The sequence below is a fragment of the Pongo abelii genome, chromosome 12, assembly GCF_028885655.2.
Source record: "Pongo abelii isolate AG06213 chromosome 12, NHGRI_mPonAbe1-v2.0_pri, whole genome shotgun sequence".
Taxonomy (NCBI): domain Eukaryota; kingdom Metazoa; phylum Chordata; class Mammalia; order Primates; family Hominidae; genus Pongo; species Pongo abelii.
The window spans coordinates 125,997,810-126,020,376 of NC_071997.2; the positions used below are offsets into that span (position 1 = coordinate 125,997,810).

The following is a 22,567-nucleotide window of genomic DNA, read 5'->3' on the forward strand; positions in this document are numbered from 1 at the left end:
ACTTAACAAAAATCCATTCAGAAAGAGCATGATAGGCACTGAGAGAATGTAAAAATGAGTAAGTTCCTACCTGTGCAGAGATTATAATTTAGCAGAGGAAATAAGATGGTTACATAAATCACTAAAATTAGATTAGAGAGTTTTAAATGCAACTACAGGTTCTGGAAAAAAAAAAAAAACAGTTGCTATGGAAGCACCTGGTGGTGAAAACATTTGTGCCTGGGAAGAGGAGACAGAACACAGGCACCTGGGCGTGCAGGACCTGGCCTGGACCCTGGAGCTTTAACTCCATCCCAGTTCTGCTCCGTGTGGCTCCATCTTCTCATCTGTGCAATGCCAGTGTCACAGGAGAGCATCTCCGCAGTCACCCACGTGGGGAATTTTACAGCTGGAAGGAAAGGCAGCATTTGTGATGAGCCTTCAATAATCATTAGGAAGCTGGCACGTGGATGGTGGGAGAGCGCCCCAGGGCACACGTCAGCAGCTGCTGAGATCAGCCCTGGAATGACAGGCTGGAGCCAAGACAGGAAGAGGCTTGAACACTCAACCGCCGGCTCACACGTTAACTTGGGCAACGAGCGTTGCTGGAGGTCTCTGAATAGAGAAGTGTTAACAGACACCGACAGGCTTAACACACAAGCTGCCCAAGAAAGTTAACAACAACAACAAAAAATGCGTGCATTGATTCCAGCTTCAGCGCATTTCCATTTCAGTGAATGTTTGAACTTGAGGAGAGAGTCCTCTCATGCAGACATCTGAGTATTTCTGTGGAGGGAACACTTCCTACCACCCAAATGGGGACCTGAGGAAGCGCTGCTGCCTCCCTGGCAGGCCCCCTTTGGTTCAGAGGATGTGGGCAGACCTCACTGAAGAGCCTGTAGCAAGGGTCGAGCAGGTGGTGCAGACATTGGAAAGTTCACTCTAGAATGCTGGAAACTTGCAGAGGAGGCTGCAGACCAGTCAGTGATAGAGGGTGCACAGAGGGGACTCCTGCAACCCACCAGGTCACCAGCCAGGTGGCACACCCTGGAGTCTGAGACACACTATGAAAAAGCAGGTCAGGCAGGCACGGTGGCTCACGCCTGTAATCCCATCACTTTGGGAGGCAGAGGCGGGTGGATCAGGAGGTCAGGAGATTGAGACCATCCTGGCTAACAGAGTGAAACCCCGTCTCTACTAAAAATACAAAAAAAAAAACAGGGCGTGGTGGCGGGTGCCTGTAGTCCCAGCTACTCGGGAGGCTGAGGCAGGAGAATGGCGTGAACCCGGGAGGCGGAGCTTGCAGTGAGCCAAGATCGCACCACTGCACCCCAGCCTGGGCGACAGAGCGAGACTCCATCTCAAAAAAATAAAAAGAAAAAGCAGGTCAGCCAGGCACAGTGGCTCACGCCTGTAATCCCAGCACTTTGGGAGGCCGAGGCGGGCGGATCATGAGGTCAGGAGATCGACACCATCCTGGCTAACACAGTGAAACCCTGTGTCTACTAAAAATACAAAAAAATTATCAGGGCGTGGCGGCGGGCACCTGTAGTCCCAGCTACTCGGGAGGCTGAGGCAGGAGAATGGCGTGAACCCGGGAGGCAGAGCTTGCAGTGAGCTGAGACTGCACCACTGCACTCCAGCCTGGGCGACAGAGTGAGACTCCATCTCAAAAAAAAAAAAAAAAAAAAAAAAGGAAAAACAAGAAAAACCGTGCGGGTCCCCTCTGCATGGCTCGTAGGAGGCAGTCGAGCTTGCTGCATTCTGCACTCCTCTGCCCTCCAGAGGACCTTAACACACCACGCATCAACAATAAACATGCCCTGCTCCAAAGAATTACCTGAAAGCAGTTCTTGGGAAACCTAAAAAGTATTCCCAGGAACACAATGTTGTAAGAGATGTGCACAGTCCTAGGACAGACACAAAAGCCCGTTTAATCAATAGACTCTGACAACATCCACTTTCAGGACTTGGAACCCTTCCCTTTTGCTCCCACAGGCTCCCATAGGCAGAAGCCCCCAAAGCCTGCACTGCCATATCCAGCACATGCGCGGAGCTAATGTCTAGTTCAGAGGTTCCCAGTCACTGGCCCCAGGCAACTATGGGTCACTCGGAAGACATGGGAGCAAGGTGACTGACTGTAAAAACAATGGTCGCTATGGGTGGTTCCCCCGATCCTTCCCCGAACTCACTCTCCCACCAGGTAGAACTGGAGGAGGAGGAAAGGAAATGCAGGGAACACAGATAGGGAAAGAGGCTCCAAAACAAAACAGTGAAAAGGAAAATGCACTGATGGGACCTTCCAGGAGATGCCAGTAATGAAAGCAGCTGTATTACACACGGAAATCTGGGTCCAAACAGCTCAGAGACCACCAGCCACCCTAAAAAGGCCAATGGTAAGGCAGCTGGGGAGCTCGGCCCTGTGTGCTGGTCCTAAGTTCCCTGTCCACCCCAGGCTGTTTCTTGCTGTTCCCAGGCCCAGAATGTGGCCTTGACCCTCTTAATTTGCCTAGCTAACTCTGACCCGTCCCTCCCATCCCAGACCAACAGCATCGCCCCAGCAGGCAGCCTCCCTGCCACCCGGGGCTGATCCAGGCACCCTCCTGTGGGGCCCACTGCACTCTGCCCTGACCTCCCATGCTGCCCTGACCCCACTGTTCAAACAATCTGTTAATGTTTGAGCTTCCCATTCCCTAGACTACAGCCTCCTCAAGGTCATGGGATCTATCCTTATCTGTAGGCCTCTGGGTTCAAAGCCAGGCTTCAAAATTGACGACATGTGTGCGACGTTGGATAACATCCCTGCTCTCTGCTTCGCTCTGCTCCTCTGTCAGCTAGGGACAGCCACATATGCCTGTGCTGCGGGGCTGTGTGAGAACTGCATCCACCATCCAAGCAAAGCCCTGAAGATCAGGCAAATGCATAATGAATATTAACCACCGCCTCCTCCACCTCTAGTGCCAAACACACCTGAGATGATAAAATACTGGTTGACACACTTCATGCCACCAAGCAGCTTGCTTTTGTCTGGAACACTGCATCCAGCTTATAAGCCTGCTCCTTAGAGAAAGCCCGCCTTCCAGTTCTGCGGAACATCCAGGAAGTAAGCACCTTTCAATTCAGGTCTTGGGTTATTTGTGGAGTGAAGCAAGGTGAAGGCTCCTATCAGCAATGAGCCACCCTCCTCAAAGCTTCATTTCTCACCATTTCACTTTGGAAAAAAGCCACTCTTCTGAAAGTTAAAATATTTTATCTTGGGAGACAAACAAACAAACCCTTACAAATGGTTATACTTAGTGAGTCGTCCTGTAATATTTATTCTCCTGGAAAAAAAAATATGATCCAACAGTACATTTTTATTTCTGGATCTTGGAAAATATTTACACCAACACCTCAGTTTTATCCTCAAAAAACTGGAGCCATCCAGGGAGGTTAAGACGCTGGCCCAGGGCCAGATAGCTGGGTCAGGAGATTGTAATACGCTCTATCCTTCAGCCCCACTACCCAGCAGGTATGTGAGCAGTGGCTTCAATTTAATCTCTTCATCTAATTAAGAAAGGGTATTCACGTGTTTGAGTAATGCAGAAACAACGGAGAAAGGAGGCTGGTCTTGGAAATGATTACTTCTTAAAGAAAGGCACCTCCAACTTCATTCTTGGATCTCAAAGTTAGAAAATTCCCCAGAGAAAATACGGAGAGTCCCTCTTCCTTAGAAGCATTCCATTCCATTCCCCGCCTCTGGGCTGCCTCTGAGATCCCACATCCTGTGAAGCCAGGGGTTCCTTGCTTGGCCGAGTGCTCTGGGAGAGTCTGAGGGCTCAATACCATCCTGAATGGTTCCAGACCACCCAACACGCAGGGCAGCAAGCACAGCTTCATCCTCTTCTATTGAAAGTGAGGTATGGGAAAAAAGGGACAGCAGACAGAACCAGAAAAGCTGATGCCAGGGCTGGACCAGCCACAGCTTTTCATGTGGCCTGGGCTACCTGACCCCTCCTTTCCAAGCTACAAGGTTCCCATGGTTAGGACAAGGGTTCATAGGCCAGATAGGTGCTGGCCCACCTGGTTCTGTGATTGTCAGTCTCCAAGGGCAGGCTTCCTTCCCATCTCTACCCCCAGAGGGAAAGGCTTCCAGGAGGGAGAAATGTGAACAAAAGTAGGCAGCGGGGCTACATGGTGGTCCACAGGGGAAAGAATGTTCTCAGAGGCAGGCAACATGGCTTGCAGCTCCTGACCCTGCCGCCGCCTGCCAGAGCCGCACTTCTACCCCTGAACCTCAGCAGCTTCAGCCAAACAGTGTGAGGTCCCTTCAAAGTCCCAAACCACACTGAATCCCCAGGAGACGTGACTTACTCTAGTAACAGTCTGGATACAGGGATTACCAACTAGCAAGCTGAGGGCACTGGAATCTATTTATAAAATATATGCATTTTACAATGTTCTTTGAGTTTCCCAAATCCTCATGGCACAGATGACCTGGGGGTGCCTGCATCGTGCATTTGAGTTTGCCCATCATTAGTTCCTCTTCCAGAGTTGCTGACATTAGAATCGGGGCCTCTTTAAAAACACAAACTGCAAAAATCAAATTGCACTGGGTCTGGGAAGGCACCTGCCTTCCCTTCCACTCAACACCGCGGAAATCACTCTAAAGCAGGTCTCAGATCACTCTCCTCCTCCAAAACCATCAATGGCTCCCACTGACCCAGAGTCAAACCCAAAGTCTTGGCCTAGAATTCAAAGATTTCACGATTTATCCTCTTCTGACCCTTCTAGTCACATTTCCTTTGCACGCTTTAAAAATAAAAACAAAAATGTAAAAGGCACTAGAAAAGTGCAAAAAACGAGGTTCCCTAATCTCAGTACCAGAGAAGACAACACAATAAAAAAGGCTGTTGTCTCCTTTGGAGCCACTGGGTGAATCCCCTGGGAAAGTTCACGGTGTCACACACCTTGTCCCTCCCCCTTCCTGTGCTGGAGCAGCTCTCTCTGGACAGAGGCCCTTCCTGCCACCTCCGACCTGCCCCACCTGCAAGCTTTGACTCAGACACCCCCTCCCTTGCAAAGCCATCCTGACTCCCTCCCTTCCCTCCTGGGGACTCCCACAGCTCCACAGGCGTCTACACCAACTTACTTTCTGCCTGGCGTTTCATTTACAAATGCATCTTATCTGCCAGGCTCAACTCTCAACCCCAGCCCCATTCACTGGGGCATGTCCTCCTTCCATCTCCCAAGCCCCACTAGGGGAAGTGTATTCTTCCCAGGCTCTTAGTGCAGGAGCCAGACCCCCTCCTCTCACCGCAGGGCAGCAGGGATCCACTGGGGATAGTTCCCTGGGGCCTTGCCTCACTCCTCTGTTACCCCAGCCTTGACCCTGCAGGAGGCAGCGCAGGATATTTGTTCAATGGATTTTAAAAATTATTCGCTAGAAAAAAGACCACGAACTTTGGAGTGGACATCCTGAGACCTGCCTAAGAAAACCATTAGGGTAAAGAAGTCACCCCTTCACCCCAGGACCAGGAAGCCTCCAGGATGGCATAAGCGACCAAACAGCTGGGAGCCAAGCACAGTGCAGGGGGCTTGGGGGCGGCGGCCAGAGGCTGGGGTGGGTAAGACCCGCAGGGAACTCCGGGGCTCGGGCGGCGGCTCATTCTCCGGCAAAGGGCTCGCGGTGGGGACCAGGGGCAGTAGCTGCCGCGGACCCCGAGCGCAGGGGATGTGCGGGGCATCCTCTTGGCCAGTTCCGACCTTCCCCGCCGGTGGCGATGCCCCGGGCGCGTAGTCCTTTCCCAGACCTCCTGTCGGGGCCGAGGCTCCAGCCCCAGGGTCTGCGGGCGGGGCCGCGAACCTTGAAAGCCCCCGCCGCCAGCTCGCCCGCGGGACCCTGGCCCGGGGCGCCCTGATCCCGCGCCGCACCGCAGACCCGCGACGACGCAGGGCAGGCAGGGGGACGCCAGGTCCCTAAGCGCCCACTGCCCTGGGGCGCGGGCGCCGCCTGCGAGAGGCAGGGCAGGAGCAGAGCACGGACCAGGTCAGGGACACGGGCAGGGCAGGGCAGGGCGGGTGTCCTCTGAACAGAGCCCGCGAGTCCCCGCCCGGGACGCTGCCCCCCGCCCGCTGCCACCGGGCGCTCGGGCAGGACCCAGTGGGGAAGGCGCGGCCGCAAGCCCCCGAGCCCCAGGGCCGGCCGCGCAGCGCCGCGTCCCGCCCTCCCCGCTCCGCGGCCGGCCCGGGCGATGCCGACACAAAGGGGACGCGCGTCACGCTACCTGGGCCTCCTCGTCCGCGGTGCGCGGCTCTGACGCCTCCGCCCGGTACTGGCTGCGGGGTGCCGGCTGCCCGCAGTTTGCCGCCCGCGCCTCCCCGCGCCCGCGCAGCCCGCACGGCCCGCACTGCAACGCCGGCCCTGCCGCCTCCCGCCTGCCGAGAGCCCGCGCGGGGAGAGGCGGCTGCGCGGGCGGGGCGCGAGCGCGCACAGAGGCCGGGCACGCGGGAGGCTCGGCCCCGCCCCCGCCCCGAGCCGCACAGCGCCCCCTGCCGCCCGCCTGCGCCGGCCCGAGGCCCGGAGCCGCCCCGCAGGCCCCAGGACAGGCTCCGGCACGAGGAAGGGCTGCGGAGACCGCCCGTGCACGCTAACATGAGAATGCTACTCCTGCTTTAGTGGCCTCCAGAAGACACTCCCCTGATTCCTACACCGAGGGAACACATATCAGCAAGCTAGGAAGGGAGGGGTGACCCAGCCCAACGCTCTAAACCAGGGCGCGAACCGGCGTTGAGCTGTGCAGCCGCGCCCTGGGCTCCAGTCCTCCTCTGCTGCAGACCCCACCGGAGCCAGCACCTGCCTCCCAGACCCTCGCTGGGGCGGCTGTGAGATGAGCTCAGAGCCTTCCTGAGCCAACCCTCGCAAGGAAAGTCTGTCTGTTCACCCCACTATCCTTGTCTTGAAGGATGAAGAAAAGAGGGCCCCCCGGTTGGTCCCAAAAGGTGGAATGGACATCTGGGATCCAAGCATAGCAATTTCTTTCTTTTTCTTAAGGTATCTAGCTTGTTGGAATCTAAGATCTGCGAAGGTATTAATAGAATTCCTGTATCTTCTGCCACTCCCCATAGAAGCTTGAAGTTATACAAATGTTAAATTATACGTCAGATGTGCATATATCAACAAAACCTACGAGTGTGCATGAAATAACACCTTCTTAAATATATAGATTCTTTTTTCTGCAATATTAAATGGAAACCCCGCTAGAACATCGTTTTTCCTTAATAGCATACCCTCCACACTGCGTGGTCTAAATTCAAGCTCTACCACCTACCAGCCATTAAGCAAGTTACTAACGTCTTCGTGCTTCCATTTTCTTATGTGGAAAATGAGGTGGCAATAGTATGTATAAGTTCTTGGGAGGGATTAAACGAGTCAAATAGGCCAAGTGCCATGGCTTACACCTGTAAGCCCAGCACTTTGGGAGGCCAAGGCAGGAGGACTGCTTGAGCCCAGGAGGTCAAGGCTGAAGTGAGCTGTGTTTGCATCACTGCACTCCAGCCTGGGCAACAGAGTGAGACTTTGTCTCTCAATAAATAAAGAAATAGTCAAATTAAATATAACTGGCAAACTAAAACAACTCCATAGTCCTTAGCTATAATTTGTCTCATTTCTCCAAAGAATTAAATCAGATGATTCTTAACTAACTCAAAGCTCTGCATAATTTGTCTTCTGCTACACATACATCTTTATAGTAAAATAAAATAAAATAAAATAAATCTGCCCCTCTGTATTGAGAAGTTATTCTGGTAAATATTTGACCTCTTCAAATATATGAACGAGCACTTGCCTTCTAATGCCTCAGTTTCAGATTCTTTTTATAAATGTCATTATTCAAGAAAAATGCACAATGGGAAGAATCTTAACAACAGCACTTTGTTACTTCAGCCTCTCACTAGAAGATGAAAATAGTTCTGCATAAAGGCCTGAGCTTTATGAAAAATATATTCACACCTCCCATGTCCGAGTTGGGATACCAGAGAAGTTCCTGGTTGAGTACTACTTATGAATGAAGGATTTAGGGAAAGCACAGGTGGGTGACTGCAAATGCACAGACGTTGTACTGTGTTCCCCACAATAAAGTGGTCTGTATTAAGATGCGGGCGTTCTCATAGAACACAGAGGTATAACACTCAAGCTGGGGGACTGCAAAGGAGCATCTGGGGCTGCAGGAAGAGAGTTAAGGTGCAAAACCGCCCTGACCCAACTGAGACTTGTAATTGCTCATGTGGTAACACATGTGACTTCATTCCCCTGCTGTGTCTTTGTGAATGCAACCATTGTTGGGGAGATAGTGAGAGGGGACACTGGCATTTAAAGTTTTGTTTGCAGCAGGCCTCAAAAGGCACTCAGATGCAGATTTCTCTGCAAAGACTTCCCGGCCTATCATGGCGTTCCCCATCCCCAGATCTCTGATCTCTGAGCTGGTATAATACTTAGTCTCTGTCTATGTTGATCATGGCATCTGCCACACTTAATGTTTGTGGCATTCACTCTCTGATGCTTAGATCTTACAATTCTAGAGAACAGCATTTTTCTACATATTCCCTCTTAGGACCTTGAACATAATAAGTGCTCAATAAATACTGAGTGAAATCCTCTACTCTGAGCTTTGCCTCTGAGCAGCTGCGCTAGTTCTCTCCAACAACAATTTTATTGGGTCTCTCAAGTTCACTTCCACCTGTCACTGTCAGTTTTCAATCCAGCCCCCTACTCAGGTCTGGCTGGCCAATCTCCCCCAGAGGGCTGTCCTATAGAGCCCATTGTAAAGGACACTTATTGTTGCCAAGTGTTTGTGCCAATGCAGTATGACTCACCCTTCACTCATTGAACAAGCTCTTCCTGATTACCTAGATGGGCAAAATTTCTCTGCTCACGCGAAGCAGGCTGGCGACTCAGTGCTGCAGCAAATGGCCCAGAAGCTGGGAAAGCAGACAGCCATTCTGACACTTCTCTTCTAGACAGAAAATCAAGAGAAGCTCAAGACCCACACTTGAATTTTTTTAAAAAGTTAGACAAGGGGCTGGGCGTGGTGGCTCCTGCCTGTAATCCCAGCACTTTGGGAGGCTGAGGCAGGCAGATCACCTGAGGTTGGGAGTTAGAGACCAGCCTGACCAACATGGAGAAACCCCTGTCTCTATTAAAAACACAAAATTAGCCAGGCGTGGTGGCACATGCCTGTAATCCCAGCTACTCGGGAGGCTAAGGCAGGAGAATCGCTTGAACTCCGGAGGCAGAGGTTGCGGTGAGCCGAGATCGCACCATTGCACTGCAGCCTGGCAACAAGAGCGAAACTTGGTCTCAAAAAAAAAAAAAAAAAAAAAAGAGAAGAAAAAAAATAGACAAGGAAGTTTATGTGAATTTGTAATCACACATTCCGTAAATATAGAAAATTCACTTTTTTTATTTTAAAAATTAACAAATTCCATTTCTTATTTCTCTAGAGTAGCAGGAAATTAAATGTCAGTTCTCATTCTGACTCTCTCTCCTTAAGGATGCACAGGAATCTGGGGGATATTATGGTTCTGGGAATGTGGAATGTAACGTCTCATCTTCAGCCCATCTGTGCTACTGATCGTCTCATTCCAGAAGCTATGCCTTCTCTCAGGAGCAGACTGCACAAGGCTTTCCTGCCAGAGGCACAGTCCCCAGGTGAGCCACACAGCCTTCCCAGGGTAATGCCAAGGAACAGAGGAGAGTTCCTGCTACTCTCCAGGTCTTCTTGGCAAAGCTTCTGATACAGTTTGGCTGTCTCTCCACCTGAATCTCATCTTGAATTGTAGCTCCCACAATTCTCGTATGTCATGGGAGGGATCAGGTGAGAGGTAACTGAATCATGGGGGTGGGTCTTTCCTGTGCCGTTCTCGTGACAGTGAATAAGTTTTATGAGATCTGATGGTTTTACAAAGGGGAGTTCCCCTGCAAATGTTCTTGCCTGCTGTGACTTTGCTCCTCCTTGCCTTCTGCCATTATTGTGAGGCCTCCCCAGTCAGGTGGAACTGTGAGTCCATTAAACCTCTTTTTCTTTGTAAATTACCTAGTCTCAGGCACATCTTTATTGGCAGTGTGAGAATAGACTAATACAGCTTCCCTTATCTGTACTCTTACCCTTCTCCCTTCAAAAGCATCCTCTCTTTCTTTTCCAACCTTTCCAACCTCTCAAGTAATCTCTGCAGTGGGTGTAGCATTCACATAAGACAGGACGCAGAGATGTCTTCAAGCAGCTTCAAACAGAACTTCAAGATAGAAAGCGCAAGTGAAGAAGGAAATTCATCCTTCCAGTCACTTAACACAGCACTGCCACGGACACCTTGTGTCTCCTTAAAATTCGTATACTGAAGTTCTAAGCCCCATTACCCCAGAATGTGACCTTCTTTGGAAACAGGGTCATTGCAGATATGATTAGTTAAGAAGAGATCATACTGGAGTGGGCTTTAGTCCAATATGACTGGTGTCCTTATGTAAAGGGGAAATTTGGACAAGACACACACAAGGAGAACACCATGTGAACTGAAGTCAAAGATTTGGGTGATGCTTCTACAAACCAAGAAATGCCAAAGATGACCAGCAAAGCACCAGCAGCTGGTGGAGGAGCCTGGACCAGATTCTTCCTCACAGCTCTCAAAAGGAACCAATCTCGCCACAGCTTTGACTTAGACTTCTAGCCCCCTATGATGGTTGATGTTAAGTGTCAACTTGACTGGGTTAAGGGATGCCCAGATAGCTGGTAAGACAGTATGTCTGTGTGCATTTCTCAGAGTGTTTCTGGACAAGATCAGCATTTGAATCCTTAGAGTAAAGAAGATCTGCCCTCACCCACGTGCGTCACCCAATCTCTGGAGAGCGCGAACAAAGAGGAGGAAGGGCACATATGCTCCCTCTGTTCCAGCTGGCACATCCATCTTCTCCTGCCCCCTGACTTCAGAGCTCCTGGTTCTCGGGCCTCAGGATTCCAGCACTTACATGACAGCATGCTTCCCCCTCCCTACTCCACCCCTAGGTTCTCCGCCCTTTGGCCTCTGACTGAATTCCACCACCAGCTTTTCAGGGTCTCCAGCTTACAGACTGCAGATCATCGGACTTCTTGGCCTCCATAATTATGTGAGCCAATTCCCATAATAAATCTCCCATCTATCTATCTATCTATCTATCTATCTATCTATCTGTCTATCTATCCATCCATCTATCAATCATCTATCTAGTCTATCTATCTATCTATCTCTATCCTATTGATTCTGTGTCTCTGAAGAACCCTAATACACCTCCAGAACTGTGAGACAATACATTTCTGTGGTTTAAGCACCCCAGAAGGTGGTACTTTGTTTCACCAGGCCTAGCAAACTAATACAAGCACATGGAAGGTGTCTACTCATGACTACAACTTAGAGAACAAGTGTTATAATAAAAATAAAAGTGTGATACAAAGGTGGCAAGATGAATGACAATAAATGAAAATATTAACATGTGAATTAAAAAGTAAAGATATTTTTTCCTAGCATTCTCTCCGAAAATAGAGACGTGTCTCTCTTGTTTGCCATCTTATCCAGCAATGGCAAGATAAGTTCTAGGCACTTCATAAAAATTTGTTGAATGAAAGAAATGAATCTTCCATGGTTCTTTATTAACCAGCTCTTCTATGCATGGCTCAAATGCAAGCTCCATAGATTCTACTTAGAACTGAAAAGGACCTGAGAGAAAGTTTTGTCTGATCTTTTCACTTCACTTATGGGAACACTGAGGTTTACCGAGGCCGTGCCAGATCCAGGATCCCTGCTTGCTCATGGCACACGTGGTAATATTACAGAAGGCTGATTCAGAGGTCTTTTAACTTTTTATTACACTGCTTTTCTATAGTAATCAATTGAATATGGCCCTTGGGGCTTGACAGAATTTTTAAAGGCTTTCTCAAGTCTCGAAGAATGATTATATTTAACAGCAGACAGACATCATTGTGGGCAAACATTTAATGCTCACTAAATAGCCATGCATTTTCCCAGATTTTCTGGCCCCGTCACAGTCAGGCCAGGGCATGTGACTCATTTTGTTCCATAGACTGTAGACATAAGCCTCACTTTTGAGCCAAGGCAATGAGAAAGACCTTCATGACACTGAACTTACCCATCTCCATCCCTGTGATAACAGAGCCACATATTGAGGTGGTGGGACCACCAAATGGAGTCAGCTGGATCTGTGGGTTGCCCACTGGTAGGATGATCCTCAGGAGAATATGAACCTGCATGCATTAAGCTATAGAAATTTTAGGGTTTATTTGTTACTCCAGCATGGTCTTGCCTAAACTAACAACTAAAGCTACCACATTCACTGTAAACTGGTTTTGAGTAGCAGTAATTCATAGGTACTTGAGTCTTGAAGGAGAGCCCAAGTACAGTACTAGGTAGACAGAGTAAGTCATTCAGTCTTAGACATGAGAGCACAGTTGAGGCAGATAGCCAAGAGCTAGGAAAAGATGGGAACCTGGAAGAAATTCAGGTAGCAGATAGGTGGAAGGGGAACACAGTACAGAATCCAGGTCTGTGTCCTGGACAACAACTCAGGTGCCCACAGCTCATTCCTAGTGGATGCTGCCACATGGTAACATGTGAGGTTTAAAATAAAGAGCCAAGGGGGAGAAACAGGACTTGCTATTCCACATACTGAACAGGGCTCAGGTGATATATTACAAGGTGGATGCTTGAATGCTTCATGAAGATTTCCTGCAGAACCAAGGCAGTCATTATCCCGTGAGCTGGGACTTTTGGATGTGGAAGGCTCGCATCTCAGGAATCAACCTTGGCCAAAGGTAGCTGCCTCCTGCAAAACTCCTTCCAAAACAGCTTGCCTGGGACATAACATATGTCTCATTTCATATCTTTGTGTGAAAGTTTGGTCTATTGGGTTGCATTTCTGAGAATCGCTTGGCATACCTTGGGACAACACTGAAGGGCTCCCTAGCCCCAGAGTTCCCCAGCAAATGCATCCCAGCTCCCCTGTGTCCTCATTCTTCTACAGGAACCCTTCCTAAGCATCTCTTAACAGCCAACCTCCATCTCAGAGTCTGTTTCCCAGGGAACCTGACCTGAGACAGTAAGATGGGGAAAGTGAGCTCCAGCAAGATTGCAGAAGAAGAGAATCATAAAACATTTTCTTGACAATAGATTGTCTGGCTTGGTAGGACCAGCAGGTTTATCTGTTATGGATAAAGGTGGCAGGTGGACTTGAGCAGGAATGGACAGAATCTTGGATACCACCTAAGAATGGAAAGTTCTGGGGGATAGTGGGAATAAAAATAAGAATAGGGGCTATAGAGACCCTTTCTGGATGGAAACATACTGAAAAGGCCCTTTAGAGGTCATTTTGTTTCATTGCTGTATGTTTCTAAGTATTTAACTTTTATTCTGCTATTATTTTAAATGCTCCTTGCCTTAGATTATTCAATCTCCTTAAAATACATACAGTACTTAAAAACTCCTCTCTCTCTCTCTCTCTACACACACACACACACACACACACACACACATCGCCACCACCATCGACAACAACAATAACAAACGCAAACACTCTCATCAAATCCCCGCACCTTGACAGCCTGGAAAATTTCTCCTACTATTTTAAACTTCATTGCACCACTGACACCTCTAGTAACATTTCTGTCACTCCCCTGGGTTAGCCAATCTTTCTGCTGAGCTGTGCTCACACCACTTTTGTTACTCTCTTATTATATTATCATATTTGTATGTTTGGCATTAGACATGAAAGAATGTAATAGTCCAATGAAAGAATGCAAATTCCTCTTTTTCCTTTCCCCATCTTGCATGTGTATGAAGATCTCTATCAATCTGTCTTCTCCTTCCTTCTTCTCTCATTTCATATCTTTGTGTGAAAGTTTGGTCTATTGGGTTGTATTTCTGAGAACCTATTCTTATCAGAGGATCACAGGGCAAGGCCACAAGCCACTTCCTCTAAAGAAGACATGCACTCACAGTTTCTAATCATCAAGAGGAGAGCAGGCTTCACAGATTGAAACAAGCAAATAACAACAACAAATAAAACCCAGAAACCCAGAAGCTGAGTCCCAGGCAGTTTGGAAGAAAGAAGGACAAAGCCCTCTCCCTGAGCTTGGCTCGGGCTTTGCTGCCGAAGTCAGTCTAGGTTTCATCAAGATCTAGCTATGCATGCGGTCATGTCAGTTAGACTCCCTCAGCTCCAGTTTCCTTAGCTATAAAATGAAGGATGATTACACTTCTCTTCTATGGTTTCTCTGAGCATTTAAAATAAAAATTATGCAAAGCACTTAACACCATACTTGCCATGCCCACTTCAGGGCTCAAAAATTTTTAGCTGCTAAAATATGCTCTCTACCCTTAAGGACCATATAGTTTAAGTTAAGAGAAGAATTGTGTGTCCACTGGTAGGAGGCAATGGTGCATTCCCTGGAGGCCGAGAGTATTGTGATTCCATCAGTTGTAGAGCCACCCCCAAGGAGAATGTAAATCTTGGTCAATATTGTGAAATGGGACTATGAAGTCCAAATGCCTTAACCCCTATTGAAATTGTGTCTCCATCATTAGCCTTAGACAATCTGAATGTTATTTGTTATGGGATCATTTTGGTTAGGATGGGCTAATCTGTGTTACAGTAACAAGTAATCTCAAAAGGTGAACTGTCCCATATATGCAGTTTGCTGTGACCCTATTTGTCTCTCCAATACTATCCTCCCAATAAGCATACAAGATCAAGGTTGCCTGTTTTTAGACTCAGCCATCTCAATATGAGGCCTCCTCTGTAATCACTGTGGACCCAAAAGCAAATGTTGTACAGCCTTGTATGAGCAGTTGAATGCACTCATCGTTGGCCGGAATTAGTAGCTTTGCTTAACTGAAAGAGGGTGAGAAAGTACAATTTTCTCATGTTCACAGAAGGGGGTATGAATGACTATTCAAAGTCTTTACAACAGGGAGTAAAAACATTTCCTTCAAGGAACAATGATTAAGGTTATCAGTTTTCAGTGAACAGCTAATGCCTGACATACCATTGAATAAATTAGGGATAGTGATGGTGGCACTGAGACTTGAATTTGAACAGGCATCTGATAAGACAAGTCAGATCTTCAGAGGTATTTCATTTGGGGAGTGTCATGTTTTATAAAACTTGAACACCTCTAAGAGGAGTATGTTCTCTAGCTCACCCTGGCTCCCACCACCCTGTGCTGTCTTATATCAAGTTGCTTCACACATTTCTGTATCTCAGATTTTTGAGGCCACTTGAAGGCCAACATTGGACCCTTCACAAAACAGAGCAGAGCATTTTTTTGTTTTGTTTTTGTTTCCATAGGTTATTGGGAAACAGGTGGTGTTTGGCTACATGAGTAAATTCTGTAGTGGTGATTTGTGAAACTTTGGCACCCATCACCTGAGCAGTATACACTGCACCCAATTTGTAGTCTTTTATCCCTCACCCACATCCCACCCTTTCCCACTGAGTCCCCAAAGCCCACTGTGTCATTCTTATGCCTTTGCATCCTCATAGCTTAGCTCCCACTTAAGTATGATAACATACAACCTTTGGTTTTCCATTCCTGAGTTACTTCACTTAGAATAATAGTCTCCAATCTCATTCAAGTTGCTGCAAATGCCATTAACTCATTCTTTTTTTATGGATGAGTAGTCAGAACATTTTTAGAAGTTTATGTTCTACCGAATTTTTCAGACCTGAGCTCTGGCGAAGCGCTCATCTCAATATTCCCATTAAGATGTAGAATGAGAGACCACCAGAGTCCGCCATGTTTTGTGTGTGTGTGTGTGTGTTAAAACTTTGTTGCTACTTCTACCATCCTTCAACACTTATTTTACCTATTCGTTTACAAGACTGCCTTCTCCACTAAACTTTGAGCACCTTAGCAACAAAACAATCCTATGCTTATTTTTGCGTTTTTAGCACTTGCTATAAAAGCTGATACATCATAGGTGCGTACTAAATGAGTAAGTTAACTAACGGGCAGCCATCTTAAGCCTCCTGTTCTCTAAGGTGTTCTTCCCCAAAACCCAAATGTCCTCTCTTTTTGCTCATGACAATTATCAGGACTTCAAACTGTGACATGAGTTTTTATCTATTTCGTCCCGTGTTACCTCAGATTATGAACGATGGCTTTCACACGATGTGAACTCATTGGTAACTGTTAGTAGTTACCAGAGGCCACCAGGAGCTGTTTGTATAATTAACTCAAGTCCTTACTCTAATCTGCATTTATTCCTCATTTTGCTAATGATGAAACTGGGCCTTTGTGAACCTAAGTATCGCACCCTTAATCAAACATGGTACAGCTCAAGTCACGCTCTCTCCACGGCCAGTGCCTTTTCTATCACAGCTTTGCCTCTCTTACTCAGTTGTTTAACTCTCTTGTGTGTCTAACTCTTGTCCTAACATTTGTAAATTTCTCAAAGGTGAAAAGCCTAACTCTTCTTCTTGGATATTCCCCATAGTGTCTGGCACAGGTCTCACCACATAGTAGGTATGCACCAAGCTGTTCCTGAATTGAACCTTTCAACTACAAGGATCTTGACAGGCATCTCCAGGTTATGGTAGGCAAATAGGTAGGAAATAGCTTAAGTTTGCTCTCTGTTCCCTTCTTTTCCCTCTCCTGGCCAATACCTGAGAGAAAGGTGGGGCTGACACATCCCAACGACAACTTGAAGAACAAGATTAATGTTTGCTACTTCTCCAGACTCCCTCAGTTTTACAGAAAATCAGTGGAGAAACTGCAAGTTTAATCACAACGAAGATATTTCAGGCTTTGTCACAGCTGATGGAGGCAATATTTAAAGGCCTGGAAACGTCCAGGTGTCACCAAGTCATACTACTCACAGCACTGCCTATTTCAATAGAAGTGGCCTTATTAACTGCCATCAGATAAAGTCAGGTCAAATCTATTAAATGGCATCAAAGTCAGGTCAAATCTATTAGGTATATTGCATCTTACCATTTAAATGATGGATCATGCTATGGACTGAATTGTCTCCTTCCAAAATTCACGTCAAAGCTCTGATCCCCAGTGTGACTATATCTGGACACAGGGTCTTTAGCAGGTAGTTAAGTTCAAATGAAGTCCTTATGCAAAAGGATGGTGGCCTTATAAGAGAGAGCTCTCTGTCTCCTCCATGTGAGAACACAGGGACAAGGCAGCCATCTGCAAGCCAGGGAGAGAAACCTGACCAGGAACTGAACCAGTTGGCACCTTGATCTTGGACTTCCAGCCTCCAGAGAAATACGTGTGTATTGTTTCTGCCACATGGTATATGGTATGTTTTTATGGCAGCCTGAGCTGACTAATTCAGGTCAGTTTGACTCAACCAGGATTCAAATGCCTGCTGTCTACTAGGCTTCCAGGAAAAAGTGATATCTGAGTTATGATTTAATGAAAAATGAGGTATTCTTCACAAAAGCAGATAGCACCAACTATACATATACACAGGTTTTCTGGTTATCCACACAAATAGATGTCAGAAAACATAAAAGATAAAGCTGAGTACAACCCAGGAAGAGAACTGACAAAGGTCAGTCTATTCAGACGTGTTGCTGAGAGGGGTTTAGGAACAAGTTGAGACGGCCTGAATGAAAAAAATAAACAACATTTGGGCAGTTTTCCAGATTCCCCAAGAATGAACTTTCACAGAGAAGCTTTGTTTGTGTGTGTGTGTGTGTGTGTGTGTGTGTATGTAGACAGAATATTACCAAAATTAATAGGATACCACTCACATCCATAAACAAATATGTAAACGACTCAAAAACAAAATCCAGTGGTTTTTTTCTCAAATTTACTCCGACTTTTTAATGCCATTGAATGTTTTCTTATCTATTAATGTGAATTGTTAAGAACTGGCTGTTCTCATTAAAGTAAAAAATGCTAATTGACTTTTAAAAGTTTCAGAAGATATAATGTGAAAAATAAAATTATTGAGTAGGAATGCAATTCTATTAAGCAATATATATGACTGGACAGATGTGAGCTAAATTACCAGTTACCTCTATGTGATACAATTATGGGTAATTTTAATTTTTTTCATTTTGTTTTACTCTGTTTTCAAATATCCTACAAATGTGTATTTTTAATAATAATAAAAATATTGTTACAATCTTTCTGATCTTTTAAGTCCATTTTAGTAGCATCTGAAGTGGACTTGCTATAGTTCTCCTAAGCATATATGGGGGTGTTTTGTGTGATTAAACTTGACCTGGAGGGCTGGCAAGATGGCCAAATAGGAACAGCTCTGGTTTGCAGCTCTCAACGAGACCAACAAAGAAGGCAGGTGATTTCTGCATTTCCAACTGAGGTACCTGGTTCATCTCATTGGGACTAGTTGGACAGCGGGTGCAGCCCATGGAGGGTAAGCCAAAGCAGGGTGGGGCATCGCCTCACCCGGGAAGCACAAGGGGTCAGGGAACACCTTCCCTTAGCCAAAGGAAGCCATGAGGGACGGTGCTGTCAGGAACGGTGCCATCCAGCCCAGATACTATGCTTTTCCCATGGTCTTCACAACCCACAGACCAGGAGATTCCCTCAGGTGCCTACACCACCAGGGACCTAGGTTTCAAGCACAAAATTGGGTGGCCATTTGGGCAGACACCGAGCTAGCTGCAGGAGTTTTGTTTCGTACCCCAGTGGCCCCTGGAATACCAGTGAGACAGAACCATTCATTCCCCTGGAAAGGGGGTTGAAGCCAGGGAGCCAAGTGCTCTTGCTCAGTGGATCCCACCCCTACAGAGCCCAGCAAGCTAAGATCCACTGGTTTGAAATTCTTGCTGCCAGCACAGCAGTCTGAAGTCAACCTGGGACACTTGAGCTTGGTGGGGGGAGAGGCGTCTGCCATTACTGAGGCTTGAGTAGGTGGTTTTCTCCTCACAGTTCAAACAAAGCTGCTGGGAAGTTCGAACTGGGTGGAGCCCACCACAGCACAGCAAAGCGGCTGTAGCCAGACTGATTCTCTAGATTCCTCCTCTCTGGGCAGGGCATTTCTGAAAGAAAGGCAGCACCCTGGCCGGGTGTGGTGGCTCACACCTGTAATTCCAGCACTTTGGGAGGCCAAGGTGGGTGGATCACGAGGTCAGATGTTCAAGACCAACCTGACCAACATGGTGAAACCCCATCTCTATTAAAAATACAAAAATTAGATGGGCATGGTGGTGCACACCAGTAATCCCAGCTACTCAGGAGGCTGAGGGAACAGAATCACTTGAACCCAAGAGGCAGAGGTTGCAGTGAGCTAAGATTGGGCCATTGCACTCCAGCCTGGGCAACACAGCAAGACTCTGTCTCAAAAAAAAAAAAAAAAAAAAAAGAAAGGCAGCAGCCCCAGCCCCAGTCAGGAGCTTACAGATAGAACTCCTATCTCCTTGGGACAGAGCACCTGGTGGAAGGAGTGGCTGTGAGTGCAGCTTCAGCAGACTTAAATGTTCCTGCCTGCTGGCTCTGAAGAAAGCAGCAGATCTCCCAGCACAGCACTCAAGCTCTGCTAAGGGACAGATTGCCTCCTCAATTGGGTCGCTGACCCCCGTGCCTCCTGACTGGGAGACACCTCCCAGCAGGGGTCGACAGACACCTCATACAGGAGAGTTCCAGCTGGCATCTGGCAGGTGCCCCTCTGGAACAAAGCTTCCAGAGGAAGGAGCAGGCAGCAATCTTTGCTGTTCTGCAGCCTCTGCTGGTGATAATCAGGGAAACAAGGTCGGGAGTGGACCTCCAGCAAACTCCAGCAGACCTGCAGAAGAGGGGTCTAACTGTTAGAAGGAAAACTAACAAATAGAAATCAGTAACATCAACATCAACAGAAAGGATGCCCATGCAAAAACCCCATCCAAAGGTCACCAGCATCAAAGATGAAAAATAGATAAATCCACAAAGATGAGGAAAAACCAGCACAAAAATGCTGAAAATTTGAAAAACCACAATGCTTCTTCTCCTCCAAAGGATCACAACTCCCCACCAGCAAGGAAACAAAACTGGATGCAGAATGAGTTTGACAAATTGACAGAAGGAGACTTCAGAAGGTGGGTAAAAACAAACTCCTCCAAGCTAAAGGAGCATGTCCTAACCCAAGGCAAGGAAGCTAAGAACCTTGATAAAAGGTTACAGGAACTGCTAACTAGAATAACCAGTTTAGAGAAGAACATAAATGACCTGATAGAGCTGAAAAACACAGCACAAGAACTTCATGAAGCATACGCAAGTATCAATAGCTGAATCAATCAAGTGGAAGAAATGATATCACAGATTGAAGATCAACTTAATGAAATAAAGCGTGAAGACAAGATTAGAGAAAAAAGAATGCAAAGGAACAAACAAAGCCTCCAAGAAATATGGGATTATGTGAAAAGATGTTTAATTGGTGTACCTGAAAGAGACGAGGATAATGGAACCAGGTTGGAAAACACTTCAGGATATCATCCAGGAGAACTTCCCCAACCTAGCAAGACAGGGCAACACTCAAATTAGGAAATACAGAGAACATCACAAAGATACTCCTCGAGAACAATCCCAAGACACATAATTGTCAAATTTACCAAGGTTGAAATGAAGGAAAAAATGTTAAGGGCAGCCAGAGAGAAAGGCTAGGTTACCCACAAAGGGAAGCCCATCAGACTAACAGCAGATCTCTCTACAGAAACTGTGCAAGCCAGAAGAGAGTGGGGGCCAATATTGAACACTTTAAAAAAAAAAAGAACTTTCAACACAGAATTTCATATCCAGCCAAAGGAAGCTTCATTAACGAAGGAGAAATAAAATCCTTTACAGACAAATAAATGTTGAGGGATTCTGTCACTAGCAGGCCTGGCTTACAAGAGCTCCTGAAGGAAGCACTAAATATTGAAATGAAAAACTGGTACCAGCCACTGCAAAAACATACCAGATTGTAAAGTCCAACAACACTATGAAGAAACTGCATCAACTAACGGGCAAAATAACCAGCTAGCATCATAATGACAGGATCAAATTTACACATAACAATATTAACCTTAAATGTAAATGGGCTAAGTGACCCAATTAAAAGGCACAGACTGGCAAATTGCATGAAGAGTCAAGACCCATCGGTGTGCTGTATTCAGGAGACCCATCTCATGTGTAAAGACACACATAGGCTCAAAATAAAGGGATGGAGGAATATTTACCAATCAAATGGAAAGAAAAAAAAAGCAGGGGTTGCAATCCTAGTCTCTGATAAAACAGAATTTAAACCAACAAAGATCAAAAAAGACAAAGAAGGGCATTACAAAATGGTAAAGGGACCGATGCAGCAAGAAGAGCTAACTATCCTAAATATATATGCACCCAATACAGGAGCAACCTGATTCATAAAGCAAGTTTTTAGAGACCTACAAAGAGACTTAGACTCTCACACAATAATAGTGGGAGACTTTAACACCCTGCTGTCCATATTAGACAGATCAATGAGACAGAAAATTAACAAGGATATTCAGGACTTGAACTCAGCTCTGGACTGAGCAGACCTAATAGACATCTACAAAACTCTCCACCCCAAATCAACAGAATATACATTCTTCTCAGCACCACATCACACTTATTCTAAAATTGACCACATAATTGGAAGCAAAACGCTCCTTACCACATGCAAAAGAACAGAAATCATAACAAACAGTCTCTCAGACCACAGTGCAATCAAATTAGAACTCAGGATTAAGAAACTCACTCAAAACCGCACAACTACCTGAAAACTGAACAACCTGCTCCTGAATTACTACTGGGTAAATAACGAAATGAAGGTAGAAATAAACAAGTTCTTTGAAACCAGTGAAAACAGAGACACAACATACCAGAATCTCTGAGACACAGCTAAAGCAGTGTTTAGAGGGAAATTTATAGCACTAAATGCCCACAGGAGAAAGTGAGCAGGATCTAAAATCGACACCCTAACATCACAATTAAAAGAACTGGAGAAGCAAGAGTAAATAAATTCAAAAGCTAGCAGAAGACAAGAAATAACTAAGATCAGAGCAGAACTGAAGGAGATAAAAACATGTAAAACCCTTCAAAAAAATCAATGAATCCAGGAGCTGGTTTTTTGAAAAGATCAGCAAAATAGATAGACTGCTAGCCAGACTAACAAAGAAGAAAAGAGAGAATAATCAAATAGGCACAGTAAAAAATGATAGAGGGGATATCACCACTGATCCCACAGAAATACAAACTGACATTAGAGAATACTATAAACACCTCTATGCAAATAAACTAGAAAATCTAGAAGAAATGGATAAATTTCTGGACACATACACCCTCCCAAGACTGAACCAGGAAGAAGTCGAATCTGAGAATAGACCAATAACAAGTTCTGAAATTGAGGCAGTAATTAATAGCCTACCAACCAAAAAAAAGCCCAGGACCAGATGGATTCACAGCCGAATTCTACTAGAGGTACAAAGAGGAGCTGGTACCATTATTTCTGAAATGACTCCAAACAATAGAAAAAGATGGACTCCTCCCTAACTCATTTTATGAGGCCAGCATCATCCTGATACCAAAACCTGGCAGAGACACAACAAAAA

The 22,567-nt window shown here is 46.4% G+C and overlaps 1 protein-coding gene across 3 annotated transcripts in view; it reads right to left on the reverse strand.

Moving 5' to 3' along the window:
* The window catches only part of RNF144A (ring finger protein 144A), a 127,091-nt gene extending 120,635 nt beyond the window's left edge, over positions 1–6,456 (reverse strand). Inside the window, exon 1 of one of the 3 annotated variants that reach the window (XM_024242356.3) lies at positions 6,246–6,456. The gene's annotated coding sequence lies outside the window, so the exon portion shown is untranslated. The remainder of the gene's footprint in view (positions 1–6,245) is intronic. The other 2 variants (XM_054548424.2, XM_024242358.3) reach the window with 2 other exon arrangements.
* Between the last annotated feature and the right edge of the window lie 16,111 nt (positions 6,457–22,567).